Source organism: Urocitellus parryii, chromosome 13 (genome assembly GCF_045843805.1).
Source record: "Urocitellus parryii isolate mUroPar1 chromosome 13, mUroPar1.hap1, whole genome shotgun sequence".
NCBI classification, from domain to species: Eukaryota; Metazoa; Chordata; class Mammalia; order Rodentia; family Sciuridae; genus Urocitellus; species Urocitellus parryii.
Genome location: NC_135543.1, coordinates 2,514,817 through 2,526,070, shown reverse-complemented (window position 1 = coordinate 2,526,070; position 11,254 = coordinate 2,514,817). Strand labels below are relative to the sequence as shown.

The window sequence follows — 11,254 nt, the reverse complement described above, 5'->3', positions numbered from 1 at the left end:
GGATGGCCTGTCCTTGGCGTGAGCACACAGCCTCTGTTGGCAGCCAGGGGGTGACCATGACACGCTGCATGCCATCCTGCCACCCTGCAGCTCTCCGTTGTGCCATGCTAGTGGCTGCAGGGAAAGCACAGCTGAGCTATTCGGGGACTTTGGTCAGAGCGGATTTCTTCCCAGCTACTCTAGGTATTTCAATGACAATGCCAACTTCAAAGGGTTCCACTGACTTCTAACCATCAGAAGCCATACATTGTCGCTAGTCTTTGGGAAACAGAAGCCGCATAGGGGTCACCTTCACATGCCCTCCTTCCAGTGCATTCCAACAGGCACCCAGGAGGCAGATGCATCTACAGGTGTGGGTTTAAAGGATCATGGCATTACGTGAGGGACAGAAAACTGTCAGCACCGTGGGGCTTCAAACCTCCCCAGGGTTTCCACCAGAGTCATCCTGGGGACTATGCGGATACAGACCGGGCTCCCTGAAGAGGGTCTGTTGGTGGGTAGGGAGGGAGGGCTCAGCAGAGCAGACGCAGGGGCGCCGTGGCTCCTGCAAGGAATCCTACCGTGGCATCTGCTGGCGCGGCCCGCCTTCCTCTGAGGTGGGAGCCTGACTCCAGGGGTGCAGGTCGGTGCCCCTCGTCGGCTGCCGCGGAGTGTGCAGGTGAGTCTCCAGAGCTTGTTTTCTGTCTGCTTCATAAAGCAAGCACAGGGAGTGGCCGAGGAACCCAGGAACGTTGACATGGAAGGCCAGGCTCACGAGGCCACATCGCAGACAGACGAGCTGCCAGACTCTTCGTGAACGCAATGCAGATCATTTTAAAATCGCATTATTCAAAATAACACCAATGATCATTCCACATGGCCACAGTGACAAAATCTGGCCGAGTTACTGCACGCCCGTTTCCCTGATGGACACTCGTAGCTCCTATAATGCACATCTGAGATGCGAAAGCCGAGGTGGAGAGGTTGCCGGGTGGCCAGCAGCGGGGGTCTGGACGGGCAGTACTGAGCACCTGCCAGGCATCAGTGTCTCAGCTACGCTGTTGCATGCACCTCTGCTCAGGGTGTCTGAGGGCCACAGGCACGGTGCTGTGGTCCGTCAGCAAGCCCCCCGAAGGCTTTGCCTGTTACAGAGGGGCCTCCAGAGGGACCACTTTGCACCATCTCAAGGCCTGAGGTGCCGCGGGAGCCCCAGGTTGTGCGAGGCCACCTCTCAGACAGGAGCCCTGCTTCACTCCAGGCAGCAGATCAGCATCAGGGCGAGCCCCCAATCTTCCTCCTGAGGGGGATGGGTGCGCCCCAGACAGGGCTGGATAATACAAAACTAGAAAAGGAAACTCAAGTGGACTGTAGCATTTTCTTACCTGTGATTTCTGCTACCTGGAAGCAACTTCTAAGGGAAGTTAAAAATGTTTGGCTTGGGCTGGGGATGTGGCTCGAGTGGTAGCGCGCTCGCCTGGCAGGCTGCGGCCCAGGTTCGATCCTCAGCACCACATACCAACAAAGATGTTGTGTCCACCAAAAACTAAAAAATAAATATTAAAAAATTCTCTCTCTCTCTCTTTTTTTAAAACAAAACAAAAAAAAACAATGTTTGGCTCTTTTAAACCTAAATGGAAAATGGGGGTAGAAAACAGTCTTTTTCAAAGATGAAAGAAAATACTGCTTGTAAAAAAAAAAAAACTCTGTCATCTATAATTCTATTGAATAAACATAAAAATATTAAGTGACTCCAAGACCTACAAACTGATATAATTTTACAATATTATTGAAAAGCTTGATGCAGGACCCCGGAAGCTATTATTCCCATGTTCTGTCGATGTGAGGGTGCTCCAGATGGCTGCGGGTTTTCCAGTCTCCTCATCAACTAGTATTGAGAGGGTGGAGCACCCCTGGAGACCCTCACGTCCTCAGAACATGGGAAAAATGGGCAGATGCATCCACAGGCCGTGAACACTGGGCGAGGAGGGCAAACACGATTTCCCAATCAGCCACCACACCCCAGACCATGGCCAGCTTATAGAGCACATTAACTAAGACTTCAGGGGCTGGGGCTATGGCTCAGTTGGTAGAGTGCTTGCTTTGCATGCACAAGGCCCTGGGTTCAATCCCCAGTACCCCCCCCCACACACACACACAAAGAAAGAATTAATACTTCAATATATCACTACCATGTATTGCAGATTGCATATGTAAAAAACCCCACTCACTTCTTGAAATGACAATTTCCATTTACTTCTTTTTTATTTTTTAGTTGTAGTTTTACACAATGCCTTTATTTTATTTATTTACTTTTATGTGGTACTGAGGATGGAACCCAGGGCCTCACGTGTACTAGGCCAGCGTTCTACCGCTGAGCCACAATCCCAATTCCTCCGTTTACTTCTTTAACAAATATTTGTGTATTCCAAATTTTTATCCCCCTGGAGACTCATCAGTGGTTCTTTAACCAAAAACAAACACACAATTAAAAAGAAAGAAGACAAGAGATACTGAGAAAAGCAAAAGTGAGAGGCCTGTACATCTAACACTCCAATGGTTAGATGGACAGTCTTGTTGTTTTAGAAACCATAATGGAGAACTGTGTGTCAGTGAGTTCTTCATCTTGGAGAAATCTCCCCACGAGTGGTATCCTAAGGCGTTGCAGAGGACCGGTCAACACTCACCCCACCATGGACGTGGCGTGGATCAGAGGGAAGTCAGGGCTTCCGGGAGTCCTGGCTGGTGTTCACCCTGCTGCCTTCTCTGTTCAACAGTGAGACGTGTTCTGGGATCAGGACAGTGATATTTTCATAAAAGGAGCACTGACCTCCCACACATTCCCATGCTGACTCGGTCGCACCAGGCGCGGTTTGGGGTAGGAGTGGGCCTGCTGGGCCTTTCACAGAGCCGAGGTCTGTTTGCATGGGCTGTTGGCCCTTTTACCTGGGGCCTGGTGTGGGAGACCAGGAGATGGGGCACCCCTCCCCAGCACCCAGCAGCATCTGTTTAGCTAGTAATTCTATCCCCGCTGGACTTCTCCCATCGCCAGGGCTATGGTGCTGCGTGCAGAGCTGCATCTCCATGGCAATGGGGAAAACATGATGCTGGAGATCCGAGAGGGGCGAGGGGGCAGCTGACACACTACCCTCCCCCCGGCTCGCGGGAGGGGCGGCTAATTTATATGTCAAGTTAAGGGATGTTGGGACTCAGAGATCAAAGGAGGTCAGAGGGGGCCCTTGGAATGGGAGATGTTTATTGTGCTCAATATAAATACAAATGTGTCCAAGAAGAGAAATTGAAACCCTAAAAGGCGTGCGGGCTGTGGTTAGTAAATATAAATAAGACATCTGAAAATGGGGAGATCACTAAAATTAACAGGCATTTTTAAAAGCTGTCTTAATTTAAATCCGGATAGATTAAGGCAGTGACAACCTCAATAGAAATTGAAAATACAAATCACTGGAAAGCATTGATTACGATTTCTAACTACACTTTAGAAATGCTCTGGAATACCTTCTGGCTGTGGGTGCTGAGGTCACCAAGTGCACTGTCGAGATCCCTGGTTTCGCCCCTCGCTGCCCATGTGTGCTCTTGAGGCTAACTCTCTGGTTAACACTGTGCCATTAAACAGCATTAATTTGACAAATTGTGGTGTAGGGTGTGTGTGCTGCTGGAGAAAGGGGCTTTGTGTCTGGGGGGCTCCATTAGTGGAAGAATTAATAAGCCTATAGTAAAGCTGATCTGATGGGAACGGCTTCTATTCAGGCCCTCAGTGATCCGTGCCAGGCGGGGCCAGCCAAGCATATGGAGAGCTGAAACTCACAGATACTCCAGAGACCTCCGTTTAACCCGCAGTAACTTCAGAGTTCTTCCCACCAAACCCATTGCCAGAGGAGCCAACACATAGGAAAAAACGGATGACATCGGACTTCACTTCCCCAAATATGACCACTATGATGTCTTTTATTGACTCATTCAGAATGGGAGCTAGCCAGGCACAGTGGCACACGCCTGTAATCCCAGCGGCTCGGGAGGCTGAGAGAGGAGGATTGCAAGTTCAAAGGCAGCCTCAACAAAAGTGAGGCACAAAGCAACTCAGTGAGACCCTGTGTCTAACTAAACAAAATACAAAATAGGGTTGGGGGTGTGGCTCAGTGGTGGAGTGCCCCTGAGTTCAATTCCCAGTAACCCTCCTAAAAAAAGAAGACTAAGTTACCAATAGTCCCCAACTAGTAAAAAGGAAAAAATTATGTTTCAATGAGTCGTTTGAAGCTTGGGAGACTCATCTCCACGGGACAAAGCTGTTCATTGTGTTTGGATGTGAGGCGACTGCAGAGGTTGACCGGATAACATGGGCAATATATTTAGAATCCTGTGTTCCCGGATCCATGTCTTTTGAATCCTGAATCCTTACCCTCTGACCCCTCAACCTGTACTAACTTTTAGCCTGTGTGTGAGCATGCCTTTCTTTTTTCTTTTCTAATTCAGACAAAATTAGCCTTTTCATTTTTTGTTTGTTTTTGTAGTATTGTGCCAAGAGCGCCACCTTGGCCAAGCAAGAGTTCTACAACTGAGCCACACCCCCAGCCCCAAATCAACCTTTTTCAAGTGCAAACTCAGTGACATTTCGGAGCCCTCCCGACACTGGGTAGCTGTCACCTCTTCCTTGTTCACAGGGAGAAGGAAAGCCCCCTGGACCCTGAGCAGCTGCCCCGGTTCCCGCTTCTTCCAGCCCTGGACCACCTGCTCTTCCCCCGATGGGGTTGCCTGTTCTGGGCCTTGGTGGAGGAGGAGTCCTGTAGCGAGCCTCTCTGTGCCCGGCTTCGCTCACCCAGCACGGGGCGGTCGAGGCCCAGGCATATGACGGCGTGCTGCTCCTTCCTCTTCATGGCGGAGTGCTGTTCCACGTTGCCTGGCAAATCTGAGCCTTGTTCCCACCTGTGGCTACTGTGCCCAGTGCTGTATTAAACTCCACGTCTCCATTCCGGTATTCTCTGATCCCTGGGGAAGCCAGGTCTGCATTGGACATTGGACATGGTCTGGGAAGCTACAGAGGCCTGGGGGTGCCTCACACCCAGGCCCTGGAGACGGGGCAGGCGAGGCCCATGGCTGCAGCGTCCGTGGGAGACCTTCCTCAGGAGCCCCCACAGTGGGGTACTCCAGCCAGGCAGCTGGGTGGAGGAAGGGGATGGGGCAAGCCTGGACCTCAGATGGGGTGAGCAACCAAGGGCCAAGAGGAGGAGGCCAACAGGCACTGCCCTCTGACGGACGCGAGCTGGTCTGCGGACAGCAGAGCTGGAGAACCCGGCGAGTGAGAGGCTGTCCCAGGCTACTTCCTGCTGCTCAGAACGTAGGTGCCACGAGAAGACCTGGCAGCGGTCGCCAGATTCAACCCTGAAGTGCCACTCCACAGGGAATTCTGTCCCCACATCAGGAACTCCCTACCTCATGGCAGACTCCACCTGCCCAGAGCTCCAGGCCTCCACACCGGCCTCCACTGGCTCGCCCCCTGCCCTGCATCTCACCACAAAGGGGGGGCATGTTCAGGAACCACAAAGCAAGCCCCCCTGGCTGGCAGTCTCCAGTGGCCTCCGCAGGCTCAGGCTGCTGGTGGCTGAGCAAGATGCAGCTGGGCGTGGTGGCTCATGCTGCACACCTGTGATCACAGCCACTTTAAAGACTGAGGCAGGAGGATTGCAAGTTGGAGACCAGCCTGGGCAACCCTCTGCCAAAACTTAGAAGCCTGGGTTTAGTGCAGTGGTAAACCACCTGCACGACACGTGCAGGGCTCTGGGATGGATCCCTGCTATTGGAGAAAAAAGGTAAGAACAGGATAAACTGGTTTACCATGATCTACGGTTTAGCAGTTTGGTCTATACGAATGTGTTGAGTTTTATATACATATATAGGTATATAATGTATTTAAGTACATACGTGTAATTTTATCAAACAAAACCTATGTATCCGTTTGGTTTGTTCCATAAACTTCATTATAAATTCAACAAATAAAATTTGTCCAAAATCTAACCACCCCAACACATTAACATTGAATTTTTCGTATTTCCTTCCATGTGTCTAACAGAGGGCTCAGGTGCAGCTCAGGAGCCGAGCGCTTCCTCCCCGGGACTGAGGGGTGGGAAACCCACACCAGTGCTTGTCCTGGGGCATTAAGCCTCTCGTCACATTCCTGGTGCTCTGTAATAAAAGCCATGTGTATATGGCCACTTCTGTCGTCACAAGACAGGCCTTCTTGGCAAGCACAGTCCTGGGGCCCCGCAAGGACCCTCAGAGCGTGCGCGCCTTCTGAGGCACAAGTGAGTGCTTACAGACGCAGAGGGTTTGAGGTCCCGCTGGAGGTGCTGTTCTGGAAGTCTCCAGGCGGCGTGGGAGTCGGGGTGCGAACCTAGGCCTGTGCTGGGTCCTGGGGAGGCCACACGGCTGCCACTGCATGTTCCACTCCAGATGGCTAAGCGTCACCAGAGCTGCCACATCTGTGGCCCAGGGTGGGTGACACTAACACAGAGATGGGCATCACCTGCAGGGCAGCTACAGGGCTCAGGACACCTGACCTGACCTGCAGGAGGCGTTCCCAGGGCTGGGGCTGGAGCCGGGAGGCTCAGGGGGCAATTTCCAGGGGACTGTCCAGCAGGCAGGAGTCCTGCTCCTCGCCCAGCCCCACCCCCTGCCCTGGTCTCCAGCCCAGCTGCCCTGAGTCAGTGGGACCTGCAATTCTCAGGCCAAGTCCAGGGGGAGAGCTGGCAAGTGGTGCCCAGGGTGCACTGCGGGTCTCAGCCGCCCCCTCGGTTGGGCCCCAGTGGGCCTGGTCCCTGACGGGTGCCCCTCCATCCAGCAGAAGTGGCCTGGCTTCCTCCTCCTCCGCGTCTCTGCAGTGACCGGCCACACTGGTGAGTAGGAGGATGTCCTAGGAGGACACTTGCTCTCCTCCACCCAACTCTAAACCTCCTTCCTTCCTTTCTGGCTTTAGGGGAAAGCACACTCCATCAGTGAGGCCGGCCTCCTGTTCCCTGTGCCATCTGTGAGAGACCCACGAAGTCTCCATTTTTCTTTCAGTCAACAGCCACATCCCAAACCTCCCAACAACTAAAACAGCCAGGTGGAGGCCACCACCGAGGCAGAGGGGGGAGGCAGCGAGTCTCACAGGCGCACGGCCACCCTCAGGAGCCCCTGTTGAAGAATGGAAGGGGATGGGCAGGAAGCAGGTGAGCGGAAGGAGGCTCAGATGCAGGCGCCGGTGCCAGGTCCCCTCTGCGTTGCCTGCCGTGGTGTGGCCGTGTTCAGGGAGAGAAAGTGAGCTCCGGTGAGGAGAGGGTGGCTGCTGGAGAGGTCCTGGGGGTCGAGGCTCCTGGGGCAACTGGGTGGCCAGTGTCCAGGTCACGCTGCACCTCGCCCACCAGGAGTTGCTGAGGTCCCCTGGTCAGAGGGCCTGTGACACTCTTCAGTGTCCCCGGCTGCCCCAGGGTTGTGGCTGTTGTGGCTCTGGTTTCTGGTGATAGATACCCTGCTCAGCTTCAGGGATGTCCTGGAATCTCAGCTTCAGAAAGCTAGGAAAGCTGGGTGTGGCGGTGCACGCCTGTAGTCCCAGCGGCTCAGGAGGCTGAGGCAGGAGGGTCACAAGTTCAAAGCCAGCCTCAGCCATGGCGAGGCACTAAGCAACTCAGTGAGACCCTGTCTCTAAATAAAATTCAGAATAGGGCTGGGGATGTGGCTCAGTGGTCGAGTGCCCCTGAGTTCAATCCCCAGTACCCCACAACCAAGAAATATATGTATATATCTCACATGCCTGTGATCCCAGCTACTTGAGGACTGAGGCAGGAGGATTTCAAGTTGGAGGTAGCCAGGCAACATGGTGAGGTCTGTCTCCCAGAACAAGGCAGCCAGCCAAGGGCTGTGCAGTGGCCGCGCAGCCCGAGCGCTTCCTCGGGTCCGCGAGGTCTGAGTTAGTGTTTTTCAACCCTCTGGGTCAGGGCTCCGTAATGGCTCAGCGAGAGACTTGGGCTTAAAGGTATGTGAGAAAGCACTGGAAAGGACCAGCACAGAGGGTGGCGACTTGTCCATGACAGGGGGTCACTCCATCCCCCGTGGACGGGGCATGAAAACACCAGTGTGAAGTGGCCGGTGCCCCCTGAAGAACCCGGCACTCTCTGACGGGAGAGACCACCCAGGGTCATGAGCAAAAGGGTCAGGAGATCCCAGTGGGACCTCTGTGAGGTGAGAGCCGTGGGCTGCCGTCACACTGAGGTGGGGACCCGGGTGGGGACCCGGGTGGGGACCCGGGTGGGGACCCGGGTGGGGCCCACCCTCTCAGCCGTGGCCTCCCTGTTTGGAGTTCCTCGCACAGTTCCCTGCTGCCTTCCTGTCCTGAGGGAGAAGGCGCCAGGATGTAGGGGCCTCCAGTGGCACGCGCTGTGGGGCCCGGCTACCGTGCCCAGGGTGGAGAAGTGCGGCTCCCATCTCAGCGCACTGCAGAACACCGTTAGCCTGAACGGGCTTACAATGTTAAAAACTCATATGCCTTCCCGGGGACACTCAGGTCTACGTGAACACTTTGGACCTTTGCAAATTCAGAAAAAAGACGACATTAAAACTTCATGTCAAGCTCCACAAGTGAATGTTGGTAGAGCAATCTCTGTGCTCTCACACTGGTCACCATATCAGATTGGGTGGCTGGTTCACCTGTTAATGGTACTCGCTGTGGTACGATCAATATCACATCTAAGCTGACCCGGGTCCTTGCACAAGCTAAGCAGTGGCTTTACCTCTGAGCTTCTTCCCCAGCGCTTGGCAATTTGACTTTTGGCCATTTTGGTGTTGCTGCACACAGCAGACCAAGGGCAGATTCTTTTCAGAATGAGGAAAACATTTCTTTTTGTGTTTCTGGGGATAGAAACCCAAGTGCCGCATGCTAGGCCAGCGCTCTACCACTGAGCAGTGTCCCCAGTCCCAGGGAAGCATCTGGCTTGAAAACCCCCTGGAAGATGGTGGTCCCTGCCCACACAGACCTGAGGCTCCTGGGCCGGTCCTGGGCATGTTGGCATTTGATCCTGCAGGAGCAGCACAGAGGTGCGCAGCTGGATCTCCCCTAGGCGGGGCCATCTGTCTCGACAGCGTCATTGCACTGAGCCTCTGTTTCGCTGGGGTTGGAGTGTGTTCTCAGCACCCTGGAGGAGCCAGGCAGATACTATGGAGGGCAGAGCGGGTGCTGCAACCTGGGGTCCTCAAGAATCAGTCTAGGTCGGTGCCATTTTGACATGTGGCTGTCAATCTGCAAAGAATGGAGTCACGAGTTCATCCCCACGGCATCCCACGCCTTGCACAGAAACCTCAGCCCCCTGCTGCAGGCCCCAAGTGAGAGCCCTGCCACCTAGTGTGAAGCCAGCCTTCCTGGATACTGCCCTCCCTGCAGGGAGGAGGACCACTCCCCTGCAGGCCCGTCGGCTTCTGCTTGGAGCAGAGGTCTGGTTCTGTGCCTCTTAAGAGTCCCTGTGCAGCTCTGCCCCTTCTCACGCTGCTTCCTGGCTTGAGGTCTGGGTCCGGCCACTTGTGGCAGGAGGCCAAGGGAGGCTTCTCAGACTCAGTGGCTTCTGTCATCTGTGTGGGGACATCCTTTTTCTGAAGTTGGTGGCAGGTGTGTTCTTTTGTATGTAAGATGTATTGCAAAGGAGTTCTGTGCGTCAGGACAGTTTCCATCAACTCCTGGCTCCAGCCAGTCCAGTGCCTTCCTCTCCTCCTGTGGAGCTTCTGCAGGCCACGCAGCGCTTTCCCTCCTTGAAGCGCCAGCCAAGATGAAGAGTCAGGAAAGCAGCAACAGGCTGCAGACCGTCACCTTAGCATCCTGTACAACGTGCCAGTGTTTGTTCATGTGCACCAGCTGCAGGGACCCTGGTGTCGGAGGGGAAAGGGCTCAAAGAGACCCTTCAACACCCAGAGTCCCCGGAGCACCTGCGCCCCATGTCCTGCTGGGCTCCTGAGGGCTCTGGGGCTGCCAGGAGCATGCTCTGCTAAGACGTCTGCAGGGGCTCCTGGTCCCTGGGCCACTGGAAGGAGACCACCACTCGGAGGGTCTCAGTCACCCTCCTGAAAAGAAGGGACCCGTCTCCGAGGAGGCTGGGGCTAGGAGGGGAGTGCCGAGAGGAGAGGACGAGGACTCCCCTCTGTGCTCCTACTTCTTGCAGGACTTAATAACTGTGGCTTCATAAATTCATCCCGTATTTGAATTAACAATAATAACCTGTTGCTGGGGAATTGGTATTTTCAATGATATTTTTTTAAAAGCTCAAATGCAGCCTGGGCTCTGAGGAATGCTCCTCTCCATTCCGTAGGTCCAAGTGGGTGGCCGCACCCTGTGACTGAGGAGTCGTGAAACAATCCTGCATAAACTTGGGTCAGCCTTCAGGAGTCGAATGCAGCACGGCCAGACAGCGGGCACACCGTGCCGACACCATGGTGGCTGGTGACGGTTTGTGTGATCGTCGGTGGCTCGGCTGAGCAAGCTGGTGGCCAGTCAGGTGTCTCCCCTTGTTTGTCCCCCTGGTTTGCTTCCTCCGTGTCCCCTCAGTTCTCCAGTATTCATCACAGCCCGCACCTCGGCCGGGCGCCTCCTCGCTGCGCCATGCTTGACCCGCGTCCACCTCCTACAAGCACATGGGGGTGGGGGACTGCCATGGAGCGCCCACCCCCTCAGTCTCCCACCCTCGGAGCCCCCCACAGAGGTCTCCTGGGCTGCTTCTGGGCCTTCCCATGAAAGGGTACGCTGATGTGGGTGGCCGAGGGACACAGAGGGGTGAGAGGTGAGGCCAGGGGGCCAGCCAGGGCACTGGCCACCTCCTGGCACCAGGCTACGGCGTCCACCCCTCCTGATGGTCCCTCCCCATGATAACGTCATCACCCATTTTGCAGGAGAGGAAGCCGTCCCTGGTAGGATGCCCAACACCAGAGAGACAGAGGGTAGCCTTTGGGGTCCTGAAGTGTGCGGGTGGTACGGGGACTCAAGGGAAGTGGGGGACATCTTGCACTTCTTATCTCTAGACTCCTAATTAGGCAATATCGAGAATTTATCCCCCAATCTTAACTTGTCATGGACACAGGGCCTGGCCCTGCTTTTTGTCTCTGTGGTCAGACCTGTCTCTTCTTCATCTAAGTCAACAGGGGTGGTAGCAGGCTAGGCCACCTGGTCCCACCTGGGAACGTGTTCTGCCATTGCTGAAAACAAAGGTGAGTAGTCCCCCTGGGAGAGAGGAGATCTCGAAAGTGCCTC

At 54.6% G+C, this 11,254-nt stretch overlaps 1 non-coding gene across 1 annotated transcript; it reads left to right on the top strand.

Moving 5' to 3' along the window:
• Positions 1-2,047: 2,047 nt before the first annotated feature.
• Trnaa-ugc (transfer RNA alanine (anticodon UGC)) lies at positions 2,048-2,120 on the top strand. The gene has a single exon. It is a non-coding gene; the product is annotated as a tRNA-Ala (tRNA).
• The last annotated feature ends 9,134 nt before the right edge of the window (positions 2,121-11,254 follow it).